This window comes from Pristis pectinata, chromosome 8, assembly GCF_009764475.1.
Source record: "Pristis pectinata isolate sPriPec2 chromosome 8, sPriPec2.1.pri, whole genome shotgun sequence".
Classification (NCBI taxonomy): domain Eukaryota; kingdom Metazoa; phylum Chordata; class Chondrichthyes; order Rhinopristiformes; family Pristidae; genus Pristis; species Pristis pectinata.
In genome coordinates, this window is record NC_067412.1 from 79736937 (window position 1) to 79763811 (window position 26875).

Genomic DNA, 26875 nt, shown 5'->3' on the forward strand with positions numbered 1-26875 from the left:
CATTAAATTTCAAAGAACAAACTAACATCACTTGGGGGGTGGGGGGGGGGAGGGTCTGGTGATGAGATTTGTTCAGCAGATTCTTCTTTGAGTAAACATCACCTGTTGTTGTCTAGACCTATACAATTGAAAATCTCATTGGAAACAAATTTTAGATATTGCAATATAGTTGACATTACATGGGTGAATTGGATTTATGCAAAATCAGTATCAGGAGTAAGAAAATCTTGCACTAAAATGACCATACCATAATAATGACTGATGGTAATTCAATCCAATGCATTTTTCCTAAAATTAAATGACCTAGTACTCATTGGATTTGAGTGTTGGATCTGAGGGAGTTCCACTCCATAGAAGATCCTGACCTAGGATTTAACTGTGCATCACTTGACAACAAAATTTTGTAATTCTGTGTTCATCTGATTCCTCTCCACATAATACCTGTTTTTTAGTGCAGCAGAGGCAGATTTTTCCCTCAGATGGAAGATTTGTACTCTGTAAGTTCATCTTTTGGTTGGCATTCGAAGATCGGTTACTCCGGAGTATAAGTAGATTTATCCATTGGCTATGCTAAAACAGGCAAACGTAGGGGAACTTTACCACGTTAGAATCAAAATGAAATCTGCTGCTCCATACAGTTAAATAACCATCAACTTTAGTTGTTCTCAGATCTAACAGTTAGCCACTCCTGTCTAACAATGAAAATTGTATCCAGTGTGGGCTAATTCCTCTACAATAAGAAAAAGGAAATTGGAGAGGAACTATGGAACCAGTTTTCTGGTGAGCATATGGTGAAAACTAATGTATAACTCTGCTCAGTGTTATTGTGCTTTACATTGGTATCCTTCTATGTACTAAACCAGAACTGACAATTGTGTTGATTTGACAAATCTTGTATTTTGAAATCTCTGATATTTATCACATTTAAAATTGTAATTTACTAATGGTACAAGACCTTGAAATGCTGTTTTACAATTAAAATCATATATTGATTAAGAAAACATTTCCTGATGTATAAGGAAATGTATAAGCCTCTGTAGTCTCACGTTTTGCCCTCTTTATTAGCATTCTATGCACAGTGATAATAACACTGAGGCAGAACCAAAGTCTTCTCATTTATAAATGCAAGCAACTGCATTTTTTTGCAAGAGATAGCAGGCAAAGCTTCAGATCTTGTCTTTTGCACGTAAAAACTAACAGAACAAAATAAGAGCTCTGCTTTATCATTTGCTGAGCCTTACTGTGCTAAACTTAGTTTGGTTAAGCAAGGGTCCATATGGAGAAAGAGTAATTCAAATCAATTGTCAAAGGGCAATTCACAGAAGTAGTGTATGGGAAAATGTCTTTCAGGAGCTTGTGCTGAGTGCATTAGAAAGAGAGGTTGACCTTCCAAAGATAAGACTGAAAACTGAAGTGAAAAGATCTCTCTCTCTCTCTCTTTTTCTTTCTCTCTCCATCTGTAAGCAGGCAGATCCTTATCAACAGATTCAGCTGTGTATTCGTAACTGAGGTCAAGAGAGCAGACTAAATGAAAGGACCGCATCACCCCACACTGTTCTGTTACTTCCTCAGATTTGGTGAGGGATAATTGCTTTGCAATTGTATGATGTGGAGTTGTTGAATTGCCAATGCATCCTCAGGTGCAACTTGAGCAAAGCTATATTCAGTATCCTTTAGCTCAGACCCAGAGCAGTCTGACAGCACAGTCATTCCCATAAGAGGAGATAGGGTGGCAGTGAAGCTGTTTACCTTCCAATCTCAAATTTATTTCCTGCCTAGCAGGTAATTGGAACAAAAGCTCCTCGTGCAGGTTTGGCATTCTGCCACAATGTTGGTGAACAATAAGCCTTTATACTGCACCAGCAGGACACTTTTCATCTCTTTCACCTGGGAAATGCAGCAAAAAGTGAGATTGTCAGCTTAAAGTCTCACTTTTGAAGTGTCCAAAGTTTACATTTCATTTTCCTGGAGTGTTTCCTTTATTTGAAGGCAGTTTACCTGTTGAGACATTCATCTCACAACTCATTCAACTTGCTGTTCTTTGGTGCATTTTCCTTTGTAAGTTAGAACCGCCCCCAATGACTTGGTACACTGAAAATTCATACGCATACCCACATTTTTTGTGAATTCTTATAACATACAGGTTTGAATTTCTGATACGCTTTACTGCAGGCAAGTTTAACTATCAGGAAGACTGCTTGTAAAGTTTGGACAATGAACTCCATATTGTCTTTTGTGTGACCAGACAGAGCACACTGATCAATTGTGAAGGCTGTTAAAATGGACTTCAGTGAATGAAAATGGACTATTTGACTGAAGGATAATAAGGCCTTCCTTGTACAATGTGGATGAATGTATAGTTCCAGCAGGAACATTGAATGACAATTGAGATCCCTGTTATCCTGCTTTACGATGGAATATGGAGAGTGATAGAAACATCTGCTCCAGCAGATCTTACTTTAAATAATAATCTCTTCACCATGTTCTATGGGTCCTTGGTGAATTATGTTAAGTTGATTTCAGTGATTTTACTTACAGTCTTTGTGGCTGGTCCCATCATCTTGACAAGGACCTCCAACCTGCAAATGTGGGATACTCAAAATCGGTATGTTACAATAAGTTGATGCGAGATGGCACACATATCTGGCATCCTTCCTTTTACATTTGTTTACAGTGTTCTTTCAGATTACTTAAAAGAAATATATATTCGTTGGTGTCCTGCACATTTTTGGGATGTGGGAGGAAACCAAAAGACTCAGAGGAAACCAACACAGTCACAGGGAGAACATTCAGATGCCACACAGACAGCACCCAAGGTCAGGATTGTACCTTGTGAGGCAACAGCTCTACTCAGTGCACCACGGTGCTGTCCAACAGTCGAACTCTCGGTCTTGATGACCAACCAGATACAATACCAGCTTCATTTTTGTTTTTCCCTCTTGTTACTTTGTTATTGCCAATTCAGGATGGAGAGAAAATTCTTCCTTCTGTTGCTTCACTGGGCAAGGTAACTGTTCATATGCTGAGGCTCCAGAATATGAGTCAATTGTGTTGTGACTAATGGAAGAAAACTAAGTCCGGCATTTCCAGTCACTTGGCCACACATCTGCTATGTACTATTGCAAGGGGATTATTTCCATCTGGTATAGATAGTGATTGCACTGGAAAGAATGCCAAGGAGATTTACAAAAATGTTGCTGAGACTGGAAAATAGTAGCAATTGGGGAAAGTTTGTATAACTAAGATTGTGTTCCCTGAAACAAGCTGAGGGAAGAGTTAATTAAATTATAAAATTATGAGGGAACAAGAAAGGGTGAAGAGAAAACACCTGATGAAAGGACACAGATGTAACATAGTTGCTAGAGGAAAGATCAAATAAAAAAATAACCTAGAGAGTGATAGGGATCTGGAACTTACTACCTAAAAGGTTGGTGGAGCTGGAAATCCTCAACATATTTAAACAGGACTTAACCATGTACATTGTTGTGAAATGCAGGTCTATCGAACTAGTGGAAGGATGGGTAACACAGGCACAATGGATGGAATAGCCTCCTCGTGTGTCATAAATTTCCTATGATTCTTCTATTTGGTCACACGAATGTGCAAACCTGCTCTGAGCAGAAAAATTCAACATCTGTTCTCAATCAAGCCTTTTCTCTTCCGCTCCAATCCCAGTAGAATTTCTCAGTGTCATGTGAGAATTCTAGGCAAACCCCATTTATTCAATCTTACATGCTCAAACCACTTTCTGACACCAGGTGACATTCTGCTGTCTCCAGTTGCTCTTCTTGCTTTAAGTCATGTACTCTTTGCCACATTTTGTGGGTTCTTGGTGAGTTATGTTATGCTTAATTCAGAATTATTTGTTAAAGCTTCCAAGTGTATGGTTTTCTCACCTTGGCAACAACTTCTGACCCAAAGCTTGGTGTTTACAATTGCTTTATTACCATGAGATGGTGCATACAGTATCTCTCACACCAGTAGGAGTCGGTGATTACTGATCAAGATCAATGTTGTTTTTCTTTGTCAATTCTGTAATGTTGGGGGTGATAATGATATCAACAGAAATCAGAAATATTAACTAGATGCTTCCTGATCCAGCCAGCCTGGTATAGCTTCAATAATTTCCATGTTTCAGGACAATACAATTCAGTTTCTTCCACGTCAGGGTGGAGAAATTATCTCCCACTGTTCTTCACTGTATCTTTAGCCCAACATGTTACCTGGAAAAGAAGCCAATGGAAGACATCATTGATATCCAATTAAATTGATCTTGGAGGAAGAGGCTTTGGCTGTGTTACCATCACACAAACCACTCTATTTATGTCACTGTAAGTCATAGAGGTGAGTTGTTTTGTAGTTAAGTCTCAGTGTTCCAACACTGCTCAAACAGAGTAGCAAGCCCCTCACCTTGGAGTGATCTTGGAGCCCTGATCATTCTCTCTTCTCCCCCTTATCATCAGACAGAAGATACAAGAGCCTGAAAGCATGCAACACCAGGCTCAAGGACAGTTTCTATCCTGCAGTTATAAGACTATTGAATGGTTCCCTTGAAAAATAGGATGAACTCTTGACCTCACAATCTACCTCATCATGGCCTTGCACCTTGTTGTATGCCTGCACTGCACTTACTCTGGAACTGTAACACTTTATTCTGCTTTCTTTTTTGCTTTTCCCTTGCACTACATCAATGTACTGATGTGATGAAATGACCTGTATAGATGCCATGCAAAACAACACTTTCCACTGTACTCAGTACGTGTGACAATAATAAACCAATTTATCAAAATCAACTTTTATTTCATGAGTAAAGGTATTAAATGGCTGCTGTTCTTCTCCAGTTGACCCAGTGTATTTCCTGTCCTTCTGCAAATGGGATTGTATATTGTCTGAGTGTGGAATATAAAATAAAAAATGGGAAATTAGATCATCTTAACATGTATAGTTTCCAGCATCTGCAGAATCTCTTGTGTCTCTGGCTCTTGAAATTGTGTCAGAAGAAAAGTTCACCTGCATTCATGTTTGAAATTGACCTTCAGGCATTTCAGGTGACCTGCTTCATGTAACCTTCCAGGGGCTGGTCATAGGGATTGTAACTTATTGAAGGTGGAGATGAGACATGAATTGTGGAGTAACTGTGGAGGAATTCTCCAGGGAAGCTTTTTTTGAAGCTATTCTGACCATTAGTATCGGTGTTGCTTGTATGAAATGTGATGTTAAAGGAATAGTGCAAACACTATTTCAGTTTTCTCCCCTGCAATGTGAAGCATAAGAATTAAATGGTAATAATCTGACTGCCCTCAGTTCAAGGGCAGGTTTTGGATGTGGTTCAAGGTGTCTTCTTCTGTCAGCTCATTTGTTCATTGTTAATTTGTAGGTGTTACAGTCACTTCTGTTTCCCATTGGAAATATCATTGAGAGATCTGACAAGAGCAAATGGTGCTGCCTGTAGTTCTTGCCTGCTGGAGAGCAACATATTAGAAACAATAGAAGGAAAGTGTCAAAGTAAAAGAAAAAGCTGACTACAATAAACAAAACTATTCAGTATGAGATACGGATGCTTCAATATAACAATCTAGAATATTTGCTGTTTGAAAGCATATACACAATGCAAAAAGTAGAGGTCATGCACAGTGGTGATCCAGTTAATTTGCTAAGTCTAAAGAAATTGTCCTTGGCTGGGTTTTCAGAAAGATCTAAGATTCCGATTCTGAAATGTTCACATTGAATGATGACTATTTTATTAATGCATAAATTATTTATTTTGAATCCTAAAAATGGACAGTGATATTTCTTTTAACATCACATGGGAATGCTTTGTGTTGAATACAGCACGCCTTAAGGAATATTTTTGCCAGATGGGAAATTCACACATGGGTTTAATTTTATAGCCAGGATACCCAGTTTTAAGTTTATACCCAGGAGAACAGGAAGACAAAGGAGTCGAAGTCTGCCTGAGTATAAAATTAAAACTCAGTTTGACCATGTTCATTTCATAGCCCGAGGATTTATAATATTTTTGATATACATACAAACTGAAGTCTAATCCACACTATTGGGTCTCCTTGGGCTTGGCTTGGGAAGTCAGGCTCTGCAGTAAACCCCCATTTTAAGAAATAGGAGCCACTTCCCATGCTGCCTGACTTCTTGCATATTCTGTGGACAGTGAGCATCAGCATGTCCCATGCTACTAAGCCTTAAACATATATATATTTTTTTTAAATGCTGGCCCATTCAAATCAAGCCTGAGATATTGTTATTTTTTGATACCCAAACCAGGCACATATGGTTGAGTCCAATTGGCTCAGGTTGAGCAACCAGGATCTGCAGAAATATAGGGCTAAGTTGCACAAAATAAAAATGAGCCAAGTGAATGATGGGTTGAAGGAATGGTTCCCGCTGCTGTAAATTAGCTGTTGTCACTCATTTCGACCATACGTGGTTCTTAGTGACAAGGGAAAATTAGCCAGACCCCTTCGAAGTTTAATTTTGCAATGCACACATATTTGTGTATTACAATAAGATTGGCCTCAGCTGTAAAGTGTGTTCAAATGAACTGCTGACAACCACTATCTAGAAACACATTTGCAAGGTAACGATGTGCCTGTGGATGGTTCCCCAGCATTAGTGTGTTCCTTCAGCAAAAGAAGGAAACAGGCAATAATTAGAGGGGGAAGCTAAAAATAACAGATATGAATTCATGTTATGCCAGAATGTGTAATGCCCTGTATATATGTCATACAGCAAGTAATCTGAAAGTAGATGCGCTAGTCGTGGAGTTATGATTAATTCATGTGGACTAGTATTCTAGAGGCCCACAATAAAGGTCTAAAGACAAGAGTTCAAATTTCACCAGACCATTGGAACTGAATTCAAGTAATTAATTTTTTGGGGGAATATAATCCTTGTGGGAAAACTGGTGGATTACATAACCATCTATATGATTCACTAATGTCTTTTACGGAAGGAAATAAACCATCCTTACAAACTTTGCCTTTATTAGCAATGTGGTTGACTCTACCTTCTATACAATGGCAGCAGATTGCTTTGATAACTTGGGAATAAAATTGAACAATCCATTCCATAATTGATCAAGGCATCAGAATTTGACATGATAGGCAGCACATCCATTGGTGATCTCTCGGTGAAAATATGGTGAACTCTGGTTTTTGAAAACTATGTCTGCATGAAGTCAATTAGACAGATGTTCTGTCCTGATGCCAGTGCCAATGTTAAGATTTATCTATGATGCTCCGAGATGTTCTGGTCTCCAGCAATGATAGTTAGCCTAGATTAGCAGGCAGCATCTTTGGAAATGGAATTGAAATTGGTTCATTATTGTCACTTGTACTGAGGTACAGTGAAAAACTTGTCTTGTATACCGTTCAAACAGATCAATTCATTACACAGTGCATGGAGATAGTACAAAGTAAAACAATTTTAAAATGCAAACTAAATAGCTACAGAAAAAGTGCAGTGCAGGTAGGCAATAAGGTGTCCAGGTCATGACGAAGTAGATTGTTGTGGTCAAGAGTCCATCTTATCGTTACTAGGGAACTGTTCAATAATCTTATAACATTGGGATAGAAGATTTCCTGAGCCTGGTAGTACATGTTTCAGGCTTTGTATTTCTGCCTGATGGGAGAGAGGAGAAGAGAGAATGTCTGGGTAGGTGGGGTCTTTGATTATGCTGGCTGCTTACTGAGGCAGCAAGAAGTATAGATAGTCCATGGAGATGAAGGCTGGTTTCTGTGACAGGCTGGGCTGTGTCCACAACTCTCTGCAGTTTCTTGCAGTCCCGGCAGCGCAGTTGCCATACCAGGCCATGAGGCATCCAGAGAGGATGCTTTCTATGGTGCATTGATAAAAGTTGGTGACTGTCAAAGGGACATGCAAATTTCTTTAACCTCCCTGAGAAAGTAGAGGCACTGGGGAGCTTTCTGGCCATAGTGTCTATGTGGTTGGACCAGGACAGGGTATTGGTGGTGGTCACACTGTGGAACTTGAAGCTCTCAACCCTCTCAGCACCATTGATGGAGACAGGTGCATGTACACCACCCCCTTTCCTGAAGCCAATGACCAGCTCTTTCGTTTTGCTGACTTTAAGGGAAAGGTTGTTGTCATGACACCATGACACTAAGCTCACTATCTCCTTCCTGTACTCCGATTCATCGTTATTTGAGATACGGCCCACTAGGGTGGTATCATCTGCAAACTTGCAGATGGAGTCAGAGCAGAATCTGACCATGCAGTCATGAATGTATAGGGAGTAGAGTAGGGGACTGAGGATGCAGCCTTGTGGGGCACCAGTGTTGAGAATAGTCATGGCGGAGGTGTTGCTGCCTATCCTCACTGATTGCGGTCTGTTGGTCAGAAAGTCAAGGATCCAGTTGCAGAGGGAGGTTTTGATTCCCAGGTCTTGGAGTTTATTGATAAGTTTGCTTGGAATTATAGTACTGAAGGCGGAGCTGTAGTCAATAACCAATCATCTAATATAGGTGTCTTTACTGTCCAGATGCTCCAGAGATGAGTGTAGGGCCAGGGAGATCATGTCCACATAGACCTATTTCGGTGGTAGGTGAATTGCAATGGCAGACAGATGTCTACCCTCTGAGCCAAGACCTGGTGCAAACACACCGACCTGCATTCAAAGGAAAGGGTGAGAGTGGTTTCCAGGAAAAAGGTCAACATTGTGTTTTTATTCGCCTTAATTAGTTGCAGTAAATTTAATTGATTTTTTTTCTATGTATCTGCATTTTAGCGGCAGAATGGTGCTGCAGGTATCCAACAGCTCCGGGCTCTGAGTTTGATCCTAACCTTCAGGTGCAGTTCGCAAGTTCTCCCTGTCACCACATGGGTTTCCCCCGGCTGCTTGGGTTTTCTGCCACATCTCAAGGAAGTGCTGTTTGGTCAGTTAATTGGCTGCTGAAAATTGTCCCTTGTCTCAGTGAATGGAAGGAGAAGCAGGCCATATGTAAGAGAATAGGTTACAGGGAAATAGTGGAGGAATGGGACTGACGTGACTGCTCCAAGAGCCAGCATGAACTTGATGGGCCAAATAGGCTCCATCTATGTTGTAAGGAAATATGAAGATGTTAAAGATAATATTTCTAATTATTTTAACTCTTTTAAATTTTTCATGGTGTATTGGAATGTTAAAGATTGCCACAAAATCACTCAACCTTCCTAACCCAGCTTTGACAGCCCATGAGTGCAGGGGCAGGGTCTCACCAGTCACAAGAAATAGGATGAACCCAATCTAGCCAATCATTGCCCCAATCATTTATGTAGCATAATATTCACTGTAAATGTGCTTGACATATTATGAATTGTTTTGACATATAACCATCAAGAAAGTGACCAGTTAATCTGTTTCTGTTTTGGGTGATGTTGGATCAGGGAAAAACAAAAAAAAATCCAGTCTTTTTTTTAAATACTGCCAGAGCATTTTTTTATGTCTGTCTTACTAGAGGAACAGCAGCCAAAGATCTAGACATTCTATCAAGCAACATAATGTTTATGCAGTTGAATTTCAATGAAAAATCTTCCATGAAAGAAAATTGCGAACTCACAGTGTGCATTGCAGAGTCAGCAATTTTCTTTGACTCCTCCTTGTGTCTAGTGGTCTAATGCATGAAGGCACTTGCACACACATACAGGTCTTTTGGCAGTGTGCGACACAATCCAGACAACAGAAACCTGACAAATTAGTCTCCAAGCCATGTAGTCTGATGCTGGGAAACCTGTTTAGGTCAGACCCCCTTGGAGGTCCTTAGTCCTTAAGTCACCTCTCCTTTAAACCCACCAACTTGCACTCCCTATCCCATACCCCAATTATGAATCTAATCTTCCATTTCACCACTTCATCCTATCCAAATCTTGAAGTCTGGTTCTCTTTACTACACCTGATGCCTTGTACCTATCTGCCCTGCTACATTCCCCCTTACCCGTGGATCCACCGCCAGCTGTTTCCCATTGACCACCTTGGAATGCAGAACATATGAAAGGCAATTATTTCTTTAATTGCATACGTCCTGTTACATTTGGATCATGTGAAGTGGTTGTTCCTTAAGAAAACTATTTGTTGTCACAGCACTCACCTCCATTTTAATACATCTTTCCTACTGCCAAAGCATTTCTAGGCAGGCTACTTCAGTAAGGCAGTACTCTTTTAGGTCTACATTGGAATGATAGCCTAGTTTATGAGTCCTTGGAGTAGGCTTGCATCTAATATTTTCTGATTGCAAGTCGATAGCACCAGCAATTCAGCCAAGGTGATCTCACTCCAACAGTTTCATTTTTACAGCTAACATTATCTTCAAGGGACTCACCAAGAGAAATAATACAGTGAAATGTTTAACTTCGACTTGATGAAGGCCTAACACTTCAATGAATGACACCTCTATAATAAAACACTCCATCTGTTCCTCATTGGGCAATCACTGCAGGTCATGACTTAAAAACTGTCATGGGAACCGAATTCTCAATATTCAGTTTCGATAGCAAAATGCAGTCAACTGAATATTTCACAAAGAGGAAACTTTTTTTCCTTTCAATTAACATTTCTGAGTATTAATAAGGAAGGCCATAATTTAAATACTAAATTGGATTTTCCATGTATTCAAACTGGATGTAAGAATGTATTTTTATAACAAGTCTCTGTGGAAGACTTCAAGATGTTTAGAACATTTACTGCAATCGGACAATGGAAAATATTGACATTTTTTATTTATATGCATTCAAATAGTCAATAGATGATGCATGAAGAATTGAAATCAGTCTCAATGGAATTATGTAGTTGCTTTGAATTAGGTCCATGAGTAAGATTTATATATTTTGTTATGACACACACATACACACCGCATGGGGACATATAACCAGGAATAGGTAATCAAGCACGTTTTTTTTTCTACTTCCCATGGCCAAGGGCTCTGACAGTGAACCAAGCATCCTTTCTGCTGAATTAGCTAAGGAAGGAATACAAGGCTTTCTTGTCCCTGTGGCTTTGTTACAAATTAGGCAGTGTTATTATTAATAGAATTCGCACCCCTTCCTCCATCCATCCCCCCAGAGAGTTGCAGTGAATTCAATACAAAGCAACAGCTGTGAGTTCTACTCTACTTATGAAATGGGTAATTGTGGACAGAGTGTAGAATACTCACCCACTTCACTTCTGTACCCCATGGTTATATCACACTACAATATACAGTTTGAAGATTATGATTGCACAATCCCTGTGGGGGAAAAATAAAATTATCCAGTATATTTTTAACCTCAAGTCATTTTCCGTGTCTAGATTCGGTAAGTAGATGGATTGTAATTCTGTGTGTGGGTGCAATGGGGGATACTTTGAAAAACAGCTTTTTGCATGACATTTAGACATTTTTATCCACGTGACTATCAGGCTATGACTGATTTACTTTATGCAACCTGCTTGCAGAAGCATTATCTGTTTCTTTCAGGATTTCACTGTTCTGTTTTGCATTCCTTTTTTTTTGATGGAGAATAAGTTTGATTCTGACAGTGTATACTTTTCATTAAGAGCTGAGTTTTATGGTTTATTTCTCTTTCAATCCCTAATGTCCTTTACAGGGTAAATGCTAAAGGCTGAGTAGAGTACTCTAAATATGATCTTGCAAATTATCCATAATTTGGTTGAAAGTACAGTTTATTTTTATATATTGCAAATCTGCAAAGAGAATGATTATTCAACAGGTGGTTAAAATGTAGCATGCTCTGAGGAATAATTGGGGCCAAGGAGCCTCGATGTACAAATTGATATCCTAACTGCTTATCCTGTTCACCTGGATACCACTTTTTGGATTTTCATGCATTTATGCCTTGCCATTAGATGGCAAAAGTCTTGAATATCGAAGGAAGCATTCACACATTTCTGAGGCCTTCTTCAAAATTAATTAATTAAAGGGGGGCAGGTTCCAACCCCACTTAATTTGTTGTTGGGAACCTGCTTCAAATACGTATCTTTTAAATATTGTAGCTGTGTGTCATGATAGCTCTATCTTGGGCCTCCCACTTTATTAGTAACACACCCCTCACTCACCTCCCCAATTATCCCACTGATGAACTCCACTTGAACTATCACCTCACCAAATCTCTTAACCACCCCAGCTACTGAACGGCCTAAATTGTCCCATCCATGACACTCAAGACTTGATTCCCACCCTGACTTCTCTCCCAAACAGCCAGCGTGATCCCACTCCCAGTCACTGTTTGCCAAACCCCATCTTATACATTCTTGAGCCTATTCCCCATCATCTCATGCCTTTCCTACAAGCTTACCTGGACCTCTCTCCCCTGCAACTCCCCCTTTCCCCCTGGATTCAACCTGGAATTTCCCAATTACCCTCATGCAGTCCACAATGGCAGAACTCTCAGATGGAAGGTTATCCTGGTGTTAGACCTATTCTGTAGTGAACTTTGCTGCAGGCTGTCAGACAATATATTTGTTGACACACTGCATGGTGATGGTTTAACAAGTGTAAAAGGATGCTATTTAATTTCCAGACGAGTTGTTGAGAAATAAAGGGTCTGAATGCAGTATAGCAACAGAACTTGAGAAGATAAGGATGAGTTAAATTAGAAATGGAATAAATCAGGAAGGAGTAATTTAAGGTGACAATGTAATAATGTACAAATGAGCAAATGCAGCTCCCTTCAGTGTTGTAGATCAGTTCAATTCAATCTGACCTCAATTCGTTAGGATCAAACCCAGTCAATAAGCTCTCTGCACTTTTTTTTTGTAACAGATGGGGTTACAGTTCTTGAGCAATGGAAAAATGTGCCCTAGGAGAGTGAACCAGTGTGATTGAGCCTTGATGGACCAAGTTAAAGTAGGTTCTATTTTACAGTTTTGTTCCATGCATGACCCCAATGGGAAGTCTACATTTCCTCCAGCAATTTAACATGGTTTCTCTTTCATTGTTAATCTTTGGTTGTCAATGACAAGGACATGATGACTTTCCATGCAGCGGTGCTCTTTTTTTCATACAGTTGCAGTTATTTGATATGTCCTTGCTGTCAAATTATTCCATATTTTAGTCTTGATGAACAATAGCTAAGACATTACATGATTAAGTGATTAGCTGGCTGACTTGGTCTTTAGCAAAATTCATTAATTGCAGTTGACCTCAGTTAACCCCTGAGAATCTGCAATGGAGGGAAATTTTTACAGCCTTCAGTTTTTCGACAGCTTATGCTATTTACAGATGGACTGATCTGTGGTCCAAGCTGTTTATGTATAAAATAGGACTTGGGGCCCAACTTCCTTGCGGGTACAATCCATCTTTCAGTTTAATCCTGGTGGATGACCCTCCGGGAAATGGCAGCGATTCAGTGCTGGAAATCTTTGGCTTTTCTTGAAGTTTCTGATTTTCTTGTACAAATTATAAACACTCCTTTTATCATTAAATTATGTTAAAATCTAGGTCAGGGAAAGAGACTCCACATGCTATTTTCTCTTAACTGGGCTCTTTCAGATTTATTGTACTTGAGAGTCATATCACACTGATCAAGGTAAGGCATATAAGCTACCAAAGGGGATAGAGTGAACCCCAGCTCAGGACTTTTGTTTTATGGGTAAGCTGGGACTATGGGATGGTGTGGGTTTGGGTGAACCAATGCATCAATACATCTCCTCCTCGCTGACTATCAACACAGGTGCACCTCAAGGATGCGTGCTTAGCCCACTGCTCTACTCTGTCTACACTCATGATTGTGTGGCTAAGCACAGCTCAAACCACTGTTGTTAGCAGAATCTCATATGGCAATGAGGAGGCATACAGGAATGAAATAGACTAGCTGGTTGAGTAGTGTTGCATCAACAACCTCACACTCAGCGTCAGCAAGACCAAGGAATTGATTGTGAACTTCAGGAAGGGGAAGTCAGGAGAACACACACCAGTCTTCATAGAGGGGTCAAGGTGGAAATGGTGAGCAGCCTCAAGTTCCTAGGCGTCAATATTTCAGGGATCTATCTTGAGCCCAACACATTGATGCAATCATGAAGAAGGCACACCAGTGGCTCTACTTCATTTGGAGTTTGAGGAGATTTGGCATGTTGCCAAAGACTCTTATAAATTTCTATAGATGTACAGTGGAGAGCACCCTGACTGGTTGCATCACAGTCTGGTGTGGATCCTCCAATACACAGGATCGCAAGAGGCTGCAGAGGGTTGTAGACTCAGCCAGCTCCATCATGGGCACAACCTTCCTCACCATCTACAAGATGCAGTGCCTCAAGAGTGCAGCTTCCATCATCAAGAACCTTCACCATCTGGGACATGCTCCCTTCTCATTACTACCATCAGGGAGGAGGTACAGGAGTCTGAAGACCCAAACTTAATGATCGAGGAACAGCTTCTTCCCCTCTGCCATCAGATTTCTGAACGATTCATGAACCCATGAACACTACCTCATTATTCCTTTTTTGCACTATTTATTTATTTTGCAATTCATACTTTTCCATCTTTGCACTGTACTGCTGCTGCAAAACAACAAATTCACGTCATATGTCAGTGATAATAAATCTTATTCTGATTCTGATTCAGTGGCAGGTGAGCAGAAGGGGTGAAATAGATTTTCTGGGTATCGAGAATGTTTTCATTGCGGTCCAGTGCTAATCAGGCACCAACCCAACGATGCAGCAAAACATGGCAGTTGTGATCACAACACAATGAGTAAAAATGTTTCCAGTGGGGTAGGTAATGAATGCATGATTTGAAAGACAAGTGCTAAACTCCAGCTTTCAAATTTGGTTTCATCAACTATTTGTAACTGAATTTCAGAAGGGAAGTTTAAGTCGTCACTGCATTGTGCAGTATCCAGATGCAACCGAGGACAAGTTTATACAGTAAAGACTGGGTACATGGTTTGTCAAATTGGAATTGAATATCAGCAGTTTTTCCACATAAGAGAAAGAACAGAATATATCTTACAATACCATATTTATGCTTTGCAAAACCAAAAAAATACACCGAATAGATCCGAAGGGAACTGGCAGCATTCAGCCACTCACAGTTGAGTTTATTTTGGGCATAGTGACTGTAAGCTCCTTTGTGTTGCCTACACAATTATATCCAAGACAAACCACATTGTACAATGAGTTTGTAAATGTACACCCCCAATTATGTCCACTGGACTTACATGGCCCCATTGTAAGTCTACGACAAGTTGTGTGACAGATGCCAACTATGTGATCCTCTGCCAGCCACTCCTGGTGAAGGATCATTCAGAAGAAAGAAGTAACTTTGATTTTTTTTTAAACTTTATTTACTCTAATATTTTCACTGATTCATTGGTGTTATGATGTGGTTTTGATAATTTATATTATTTTTTACTTTTTGAAAATTATTTTAAGCAATTGTATTAGTTTTAACATGTCTTTGTGCATCAGAGATACTTAAAGCCTCAAAATCTTCACAGATCTTGACCACAGGTAAGGTTCCACTCTCAGCCTGTCAAAAGCTGGCAGGGTGTTGCAGGTGCCAAACTTTAGCTTTACACAGCTGAGGCTTCACTGCACTTGGATCAGGAAACCCAAGACAATCAGGCCAACACAGGTGATTATGGAGGACACAGGGATGTGAGTTCAAACTGCAGGCCGAGTCAAGTACAATTTAGTTCTCCAAACAAAAATGATTAAAAAGTAGATTACCTCCTTTGGGGAAAATAACATCATTTTGTATACATTTTTCTCCATCCTTTAAAACACTCCATGTCTTCTGGAGGACTCTAGCTAAGACAAACAAAATCATATAGTCCCAAAGGCAGCATGATCGATCCTCACTCTGATGAGGCGGTTGATTTCAGCTTGGTGAAGTGGATTTTTTTTCAGCACCTTGGGTGGCAAAAGTTTTGAACTCTGTTCTTTCAGTAGCAATTAATGCTTGGTCAATTGGTAGTTTTTAATCTGAGATTTATAGATCTTTGTGAACCAAAGGCATTAAGGGCTATGAGGCATGGGAAGGTAGATAGAGCTAGATTAAAAATCCACCATAATCTCATGGAATGACTCAAAGGGCTAAATGGCCTACTCCTGTTCCCATTTCCTTTTGTTTCTATTAGGTGTCTTAATCAAGGTTTTAGCTTCCGATCATTACCTAGCCAGTGATGTATGAAGGTGAAACTGCTATCAAGCTTAGCTGAAAAATTCCTATTGGACAAATTGCCTGTGGAAACTCCTCCCTTTGGAGAAAATGAGCCATTTTTGTGAGGAATTAGAGTACAGTAAACACTTAAAGATTGAACCTGGAGAAGTGGTAAAATGGCTTCTGAAGAAAAGGGAAAGAAATGTAATGAAACAAAACTAGAAAACCCTGGAACTACTCAGCAGGTCAGGTTGCATCTATGGGAAGAGAAACAGAGCTAATGTTTCAGATTGGAGACCATTCATTAGAACTAAAAAGGAGACAAATGAAGCTAGAAAAGCTGTGAGGAAGTTCAGGCAGGGAATGTCACTGATAGAGTAAAACTGAGTGACCATGAGGATAAGCTGTGAAAAAGATTTTCTGGTCAATGAGAGACTGGGAGCAGTTAGAGGGTGAGATCATAGATGAAATAACTCTTCCCCTACAACAACATGTGGTGCAACACTTGTTCTTTCACATCTTCCCTTCCCACCATCCAGGAACCCAAGCACTCTTTCCAGATGAAGCAGTGATCACATGCATGTCTTCCAATCGAGCGTATTGTATTTGGTGTTCACCATGCGACCTCCTCTACAACAGAGAAACCAAACGCAGATTGGGTGATTACACCTACCTTCGGTTTGCAGGAGCAACCCTAAGCTTCCTGTTGCCTGCTACTTAAATTCTTCATCCCGCTCCCACTCTCACCTATTTGTCTGTGGCCTACTGTCACAGTGAGGCCTAATGTAAGCTTGAGGAACAGCACCTCGATTTCCGTCTGGGCATATTGCAGCCTTCTGGACTCAATATTGAGTTCTGCAACTTTTGGTAACTTGATTTCTCTGTCTGTATCAGTCATCCATCTGTGGTATTAGCTTAGCTTGTTTTTTTTTCCTCTTCTTTTTTTTCTCTTTGGAGAGTGGAGGACATGCCCAGCCGGACCTGTTTTCACAACTCCCATATTCTTTTGTCTTGGTTTTTTTGTCTATTTTTTTTAATCTATGTTCTTGCCCTCTATGTTCCCAGCATTTGTTTTAGTTTTCCAGCATCTGCAGTTTTTTTTTATTTTCACTGGAAGTTAATAGAGTCAGAGTTAGAAGGGAGATACACTGGTTTTAAAATTTGACCACGTGGCACAATATTTCAAATACTCTAAGATTGAAAATGCACTTTGGTTGGAGCAAACATTGTAATGGCCATTTACATATCATTTCAACTACTTTAGAAGTTTACCCAGGCACATCCCTACATGTCACATCCGTGCATCTGAGGCATTCAAATATCAAATATCCAACAAGTATGTCATTTCCCAATCAATACTCTGTTTGGAGAATTATTTAAGAAATTGGTCCCTACTGTTCTAGATGTGACCACAACTGGGAACTCCTGGGGAAACTGTCTTTTTTTCAAACTGCACTCCCACCAAGGTAAGTTCTCTACTTCTTTCTTTCACATTGTCACCAATCTTGCCCACTGATCATGTGATTGCCCAGTTCCCTCTGAGGGTGCTCAGTAGGGCCTCTGACCTCTGGCTTCTCTTGGTATTGGTATTGGTTTATTATTGTCACTTGTACTGAGGTACAGTGAAAAGCTTGTCTTACAAACCGATTGTACGGGTCAATTCATTACACAGTGCAGTTACATTGAGTTAGTACAGAGTGCATTGATGTAGTACAGGTAAAAACAATAACAATACAGAGTAAAGTGTCACAGCTACAGAGAAAGTGCAGTGCAATAAGGTGCAAGGTCACAGCAAGGTAGATCGTGAAGTCATAATCCATCTCATTGTATAAAGGAACCGTTCAATAGTCTTATCACAGTGGGGTAGAAGCTGTCCTTAAGTCTGGTGGCACGTGCCTTCAGGCTCCTGTATCTTCTACCCAATGGAAGAGGAGAGAAGAGAGAATGTCCCGGGTGGGTGGGTTCTTTGATTATGCTGGCTGCTTCACCAAGACAATGAGAGGTAAAGACAGAGTCCAAGGAGGGGAGGCTGGTGTCCGTGATGCGTTGGGCTGTGTCCACAACTCTCTGCAGCTTCTTGCAGTCCTGGGCAAAGCAGTTGCCATACCAAGCCATGATACATTCAGATAGGATGCTTTCTGTGGTGCATCAGTAAAAGCTGGTAAGAGTCAAAGGGGACAAACCAAATTTCTTTAGCCTCCTGAGGAAGTGGATGCACTGGTGAGCTTTCTTGGCCCTGGCATCTATGTGATTTGACCAGGACAGGCTGTTGGTGATGTTCACTCCCAGGAACTTGAAGCTCTCAACCTTCTCAACCTCAGCACCATTGACGTAGACAGGTGCATGTACATCGCCGCCTTTGCTGAAGTCAATGACCAGCTCTTTTGTTTTGTTGACATTGAGGGAATGGTTGTTGTCATGACACCATTCCACTAAGCTCTCTATCTCCTTCCTGTACTCTGACTTATCGCTGTTTGAGATACGACCTACAACATTGGTATCATCTGCAAACTTGTAGGTGGAGTTAGAGCAGAATCTGGCCACACAGTTAAAAGGAAAAAAAATCAAAAAGGAAAGCAACACAAACTCAGTAATAACAGGACTAAAAACGGAACAGTGATTGGCAACCACATTATCAATGTAGACCACATCAGTGCATCACATAACAACCTCACGGCACATCTTGTAATGTCCATAGGGCACACAACATAATGCCCAGAGGGTGCACCATGTGATTAGCATATAGCATACCACATAATGACCATAGGGCATTCCTTGTAATTCCCTTAGGATGCATTACATATAGACAATTGAGCACATGTGTAATGGCCATAGAGCACACCACATAACAACCTCAGAGTGCATTTGAAATGATCATGGAGGTCATCACACAACATACATGGATCTCATTACTGTGTTCACTTATAGTGACCTGGAACACACCGTAAAATGACTATAGGGTACACAACATATGACCATTGAGCACACAGAATAACAACCACAAGGTGTACCACGTAACAATCATAGAGGATACAATGCAACCATTGACTACACCATATAAAGACTGTGGAGCATCCTTTGGCCTATGATGGGCTCCACAGTCTTTATATGGTCACATTTGTGAAGACCATGCAGCCCACTACATAACAGTCATAGAGAACACCACTTATCAGCCATTAAGCACACCTTTAATGACCATAACATGCACCATTTAATGGCATGATTTAATCTTGAGCCCCCATGTAGAATTTTTGAATTCACTAAATCTTCCTAATGTTTTAAACACATGAAACAGAAATGGGTTGATTTTGTCTCCAAACGTTGACCATCTGCTTTAAAGTGTTGACAGAAAAAGGATTAATTAGAATAAATGATCTGTCTAGGAAGGAGGAAGCTGAACCTTTCATGTTGTAAATAGAAACTCCAGGTTCATCTAAGTCGGTCCCTTATTACGTTCAGTTTTGGCATTCATTGCTGCATAAAGAGAGAAAGAGTGAGTGAGAGAAAAACACTGACATTTGACTTAATAACTTAGGCTGTATGTCTGGAAGGATTAGATGAGAGGGAAGCAAATGCTGAGGACTGGGGCCAGTGTGCAGAGCAAACAGAATGGGTTATTAACCCCCTTGAGCCTGTTCCACCATTCAATTAGAACATGGCTCATCTGTACCTCAATTCTAATTACTAACCCTTACTCCATTTCCCTTGACACTCTTACTCAACAAGAATCTATCAATCTCTGTCTTGAAAATTTCAGACAGTATGTTCCATTCCCCCTTCCCTTTTTTTGTGAAAGAGTGCTTTACATTAAAATAGGCTAAATCCAATTTTAATTTTAGAGGACTATAGTGAAGGAGCATCTTTGATGGAAATTTGTAATGAATGGATTGTAGGTTGCATGTTCAATTTAAATTAAAATAATTAAATAGGTTTGCAATAAATTGTTATTATCAGTATTATGACCAGCAAACTGGCAAATTGCTGTACATGTCCTCCTGGGGAAAAAAATCTGCTCTTCTTATCTGGTTTATATGTTACTGTAGATCACAGCAATGTGATTGACTCTCATCTGGATTATGAAATGGCTGATCAAGCCATTCAATTCATTTAGCAATGGGCAAAACATGCTAGGCCTTGCCGGTGACACCTGCAACCTGGGAATAAATAAATAAAGTTTACAAAAGAAAGAAAATGAAATGAAGTGGATAGGAAGGAGAAATTATGGGAGCTGTAGTATTTACCGGAAATATTGGCTGCGGAATTCTGGCAGGATAAGTGGAAGCTCCTCTCCTGCACATCTAGAAATATCAACCTTCGAATGCTAAAACTGGAGTTAAGGAGTCATACCTTGAGGTTTTGTAACTCATTTTCAGAGGAACAGATTGAAACATTTAAGCAGTGAGAAAAACACATTTGACCAATTTGACATGAATAGTAGATAACAGGAGTATTATCATAAAAGGAAAGAAAAATCTCATGTGGGACAAGAAGGATGATGTTATCACCTCTTTAGGCCCATTCCAATATTTGCTAGACAGCTTCAATTTTGCTCATATTCAATTCTAATTGTTCCACCACTGGCCTTCAGTATTCTGGGTTGAGAAGAGGAAAATGAATTAAGTCTGATCACATCCCACTGACCAACAATGGAAATGCAGAGAAAGAAACAATCAGACTCAAGCATGTTTTAGTTTTATCTTTTGTAGTGACACATTTGTTCTGTTTACAATATCCACTGGGATGCCAGTATCTTCTCACCTTCCAAGCATTAGGGTGATTTAGGATTAGTGATGTAAATTAATCTCAAATGAAGAAGAATCAGCTATTTAACCAATATGCCATTTCCATATTATTTAACTTTATTCTTTCTCAGTTTGAAATTGCCTATTAAGGTTGAATAATAGTCCGTTTTGTGTTATGTACTCATACCCACTGAGAACTGGATTGAGATAAAAGGAAAACTATTGAGGGTTATATGTCTGAATTAGAACAGAAATTGTTGGCAAAAGAAAGCAAGAAGATCAATGCCTTAAAAAATGAAGTCAAATTATTTTTATCTGTGACCCTTAACTGGGTTCTGTTAATTATCTTTTCTCTTTAAATGCTGGATCATCAAGATGAAGGTTTCATCTCCATGCTAGTCTACAGAGATATTTCATAATGTTAATTATCTTATTACTGATAGTTCACAGAGAAAATCTTCCACCCTGCTATGCAATAAATCAATAATAGGTTTACCAAGTTCCAGTCTTTATTGGCATCACTCTCTTAGCTACTTAGATTGGACTTGACCCTTGCTTTCCCAAGGCAAAGGAAGAGAATCACAATGCTTTCCAGTTCAAAATACTGTTCCTACTTGGTGATTAATTATAATTCATAAAAATAGGTGGAGGACAATTGTCAGTGAAGAAAATTATAATATAACTACAATCATGTCCATAACACAAAGTGGGTGAGATATTGATTGGTAACTAATTTGAATTATAGGCTTCTGAGCAAGGTTTTACATCACTGAAGTATTTTGATTAATGTTTCACCGCCTGTGAATTTTTTGATCATTAATAAACCAAAACTCCAGCAGAGTGCAAGTCCATCTATGTAATGTTGCAGTATTCAAACAACAAATTACAGTTCAAATGTCACTGAAAAAAGTCGCTGCATAAATGGTGACATGCCAACCCATTTCAAGTCTCTTGCCTCAGTTATAACAATTATAACATTAGATAAATGCCTCTCAAACTTGCCTGTAAGATTTTTCCACAAGGAAAACTTAGTAGGCGGACAGTGCTGTGGAAGTTCTTGAATGTTTCAGATGCAAATAGTTTGCACTAGAGACTGTATTTTCCAGATTACTGCCTTCCACATCGCTAGTTTTGACAAAAGTGACAAGTAGCCACTTTCAATACCATGAGACTCGTATTCAGATGCACTGCAGTGACATTATTCCATGTAGAGTTGTTTAAGATGAGTAACTGAGAGTACATGAATTATCTGTATGCAGCTAATAAATTCCCATTAAAGAGCTGGGTCAATAGTATCACACACGTCGATGCATATGCTTAATTGTTTTGTCTGAGGGGAAAAAAATTAATTTCTCTAGATTATTTGTTGGATAAGACATTAAAGTTGACTTCAGTTCAGATCTCCAGAGGTAAGGGACTGTGCCTGAGAATACATTGGAGCCGACTGTGGCACTTAGCTAATTTTAATCCTAATTCATTCATTACCATTGGATGCTGGGCCATTACTCAGTTAACAAGTTCTGTTTCATTGAGTGTGTTTTGATAACATAATGACTCTTTCTTTGACGGGTGCCCACAAAATCTGCTTGCGGCATTTGGATTGTGTCATTCAGCAATAAAATGTGCCCAGAAATTGGATTACATATCACTACTTTTTAAGAATATTGACTTCACCCAGCGTAAATCATGTTTGAAATTTCCAGGCCAATTGGACAAATCAGAAACTTTGGAATCCGCACGAGTGTGCCTGCCATTTTCCCAGCATTGGATGTTTATCGAATGATGTCACTCAATGCTGGTTTTCTGAATTGTCAATGTGAACTAAATCTCCCAGGTATGGTCACAAAAAAAGACTGTTGACGAAAGTTGCATTCTCCATTTTACGAGTCACTCTGATACAAGCACCAAGCAGCATCAAAACTCACTGGAGCTTGGATACACACCTGTCAGAGTGGTCAAACTGACAGCTGATGTTTTTTTCTCAAATCACCTTCTGGGGAATAATTGAATGGGTGCCTCAATGGTTCCACTACCAGACACACTCTTTGAGTTGAAAGAGTGGGGAGCAGTTACCAGAAGCTTGAGAACTCGATGTTCATGACGCCAGGTTGGAGACTGTCCAGATGAAATTTGAGGTGTTGTTCCTATAATTCCCCACTCCCTTTCTGTCCCTTTTCCCCCATTTTTCTTTTTTGCTCTCTCCTCCTGATCCAACTGGCCCCATCACCCTGACTTTCCCCTCCCTCACCCTCTCCCTCTCTATCTGTCCATCCTGCACAGACGACCCCCTCCCTTTATTCCATGCCTCATTGTCCTCTCCTATTAGATTCCATCATCTTCAGCCCTTTGTAACTTTTACCTATCACCTGCCAGCTTCTGACATCTTTCCTGCCCTCATCTGCCTATCACCCTCCCTCACCTGGATCCACCTATCACCTGGCAGCTCTTGCTCCATCCTTTCCCCCCACCTTTTTATACTGGCTATTTCCCCTCTTTCTTTTCAGTCCAGATGAATGGTCTAGACCCGAAGCGTTGATTGTCCATTTCCCTCCATAGATGTAAAGTAATGTAATTTGGGAGTACAAGTCATCCACGGGTTATTGACCCCTGATTTGTGGACAGCCCCGGAGCACAAGAGGTTAAGAGGGGACATGACTGAGGTATATGAAATTATGAGGGAAATGAATAGGTTAGACTACAGGAAATTTTTTCCCCATGGGAGGTAGATAAAAGTAGAGGATATAGGTTGAGGGAGAATGAGAGGATATGAAAGGGACTTTCTTCAGTCAGAGAGTAATAAGTACTTGGAATGCACTGCCTGAGAGAATGATTGAAGCTAGGTCACTGATAGCACTTAAGAAGTGTCTCGATGAGCGCTTGCATCACCAAGATATAGAAGATTATGGACCAAGTGCTGGAAGATGGGATTAATACAGAAGGGTGCCTGCTGTTCGGCATGGACAAATTGGGCCAAAAGCCCTGTTTCTGTGCTGTGTGACCCCATGAGCCTGTGACTCTCTATCTCTGCTCCTGGAGAATAGAGATTCAATCCTGGGTGACCGACTTCTGTTCCCATTAGACAGTGGTCTGCTCACTTGTAGAATCTCCACCTTCAGTCAGGACAGTGACCTGCAGATGTGTAACATCTCTTTTTCTGGAGATTGGCAAGCTGATGATATATGCCATCTGTGTACATGGAAGCCAGTAACCTGCTCAGGTGAGCAATCGTGCTGTAATTGATTATTGAGTGGTGTCTCCCCACTCAATGAGGACAGCAGGCTATTCCTGTTTGGCGTTCTCACTGATTGTGTACATCATCAAGTTAGTGGTGGTGAGGTGACCAAAGCTGTACCTGGGTCAGCATGAGAATGCATAGATGATTGAGATATTGAGTTACCTTTACCCTTGCCTCAATGGCAGCTGCCTCCTGACCAAGTAGCTGTTGTGTGAGAGGATTGTCATGGATCCTTTCCGTGACAAAGAAGTGTGTGTTCACTCCGGAACAGAAGTAAAGTTCTCTTGACACTTCTCAACCTCTTGCAAGAGGAAAGAAATAGCCTCCTTCATCTTTCTTGGCTCCCCTCATTTACTCAGGAAGGCCTGGCGAAGTGCCAGTTATGTCTGTGTGAATCCATGTCCACTCATGAGACCCTTTTGATTGCAGCCTTCATCTGTCCCCTGAACACTACAGATATCTGGGCCTCCCTTCAGTTCGATTCTCTCAATCATCTGCTATGCTGCCCTTGCTAGGCCCTGTGCAAAGCATCCCTTTAACCTAGGTTCTTCACCTTTCACGGTGGCAGTCCCTGAGGTGGTGCTGTGTTGCATTGTGCCTTCCTTCCTTATCATCACCTTCCTCTTCTCCCTCCACCACTTCATCTCGCACCACCTCTTTTTCCCACACCTCCATTTTTGACACCTCATCTCTTACCCTGCAAATCAAAACAAAAAAGGGGTACACACATAAGCTGTGACCAGGCCACCTTCACAGAAGTTGGGAAGCACTCACACTGATACAAATGTTTACATGTGACCACTACAAAAGGAGAATAAAACAATTTTGATGTAAGCACCAGATAGATTTCATGCAGCCTCCACTCAATAGTGAGTTTCAGCCCTTATAGCTTTGTGGCCCATGAGAGGACTCTCTTTTCCAGCCTTGTCATGAAATCATGAAATGGTCTCTAGAACCCTATTTCTGGCAGATGGAGCCTTAATTCAGTGACAACTTCATTATTCTAAATGTATGAGCTTAGTCTGTTTGAGTGTGTGTGTGTGTGTGTGCATGCGCGTCTCTCCATCCAACTGTCCCTCTATCCAAATGAAGTGCAGAATAAGAGAGCAGCACATAATAGCACCATGGAGCTCACCTTGACATATCCAATATGTTCTTGTTATATTTTTCACGGATTAGTCCATTGTTCTTGTGGTGTCATTCCTGGAGCTCAGCACACCAGCCACCTCCTGCCAAGGAATTCTTGCTGCCAGTCTAGCACTCTCCTGGCCCTTTGGGATGCGATGAAACTCAGTGACCAGAATTGCCAGAGCTCTTTAAGAGAAACGGGCTGCTGGCTCCCGTGACCCTGCAACCTTTCTCCTCTTCTTGGCTGCTGCCTGAACATGTCTTTCAGTGCTGAAACCATATATTGATTGTTGTGTAGCAAACTGCTAGAAGCTGAATGAAATTCACAGTTGTCTTGTTGGGATCCATCCAGGTGGTGATTTATTGCATTGTTTGGTGATATAATCACAATATTGCTGTTGCACAGAAAATATTGCAGTCATTTTAGAGGGACCCAATTTGGCACAGGCATGTCAAGCAATGACGTTTTGGTCCACAAAACATGGAGCAAACCAATGTTTAGGCAAAGTATATTGTTCTCAAAATAGCTCTGATGGATTTTCAAATGTGAAGGATATAGAAACCCTCCTCTCTTCATCATCTCAATTATCATTCTTTACAGATTTATTATAAAATGTCAGTTTTGAAGTTACCTACATAGACTTTAATAAATGATTTTAAATTCCTTTTCTGATGGGAGTTTATTCATGTGATTGGAGAGCCTATGTCATTTTTGGATATAAAATCATATTGGATACTTTTCCGTAATTAATCTTGATTTAGCAACGACAGCGATCACTGTGACTACAAGGTTCCCAAAAAGGATGGTAAGGTAGCAATGGCAGGAAATGTGGTGCTTCAATACACCCATCATTTGTGCCTTAATTCAGTGCCAGATATAATCAGATTCTTATCTAGGGAGACAAATTTCGAGCAGTGAGCCACACTTCCCAAGCATAAATGTATCAAAGTGTTAGAATGACTGCACCTCACATTTTGTTAACAAGGTTGAATTCATTAATGTCAATTTTCAAGAATCAGCAGACTGCACTTTATATCTCCAGCCTTGCAAAGAATCACCCCACTTCAAAACCTTACATGTAATTTAATTACTTGGTGCATGCAACTCAAATCAATGCTGGATGATACCTGAGTTTAATGCATTTCAAGGCAATTATCAGTTTCTGAATTTTTCTGTCAAAGAGATGACAATTTAAGGAGTTTGACCACAGATGAGAGGCTCATAAACCAAAGGGCTTCACCTTCCAAGTAACTTGTAAACATTCCTCCTTAGTCACCTGTTCAAACTTCTGATACAGGTCACCTGCTCTAACAGTGCCCAAGTTGAATAAATAGGTTTGAATGGCTGACAGCAGTATAAATCAATAATGTCACTCACTCCTTTCCTCAAAATCATCATCTGTGCTGTAATCGGAGTGAAAAACCATTAGCATCATGCAGAGCAACTGCACTTAAGATAGATTAAGTCTCAGCTCTGTAGGTAGTCCTTCATTATACTTATTATCTGTAGTCTCCTGAACCTGTTAAGGTGAGATAAAAGTAACTCAGAATTGCAGAGCAATACTAGCCAGAACCCTTTAAAAATATTAAAACCAGGTAACAAAATAAATATTATAACATAAAACACTACATATAGGATAATCATACACTATTACAAGAAATGA

At 40.2% G+C, this 26875-nt stretch overlaps 1 protein-coding gene across 6 annotated transcripts in view; it reads left to right on the forward strand.

Moving 5' to 3' along the window:
• Window positions 1-26875, forward strand: part of tenm1 (teneurin transmembrane protein 1) — a 1611625-nt gene that overhangs the window by 128913 nt on the left and 1455837 nt on the right. The window contains exon 2 of one of the 6 annotated variants that reach the window (XM_052021038.1): window positions 12768-12851. The exons of the other annotated variants lie outside the window; for them this stretch is intronic. The gene's annotated coding sequence lies outside the window, so the exon portion shown is untranslated. The remainder of the gene's footprint in view (window positions 1-12767; window positions 12852-26875) is intronic. 6 annotated transcript variants of the gene reach the window in all.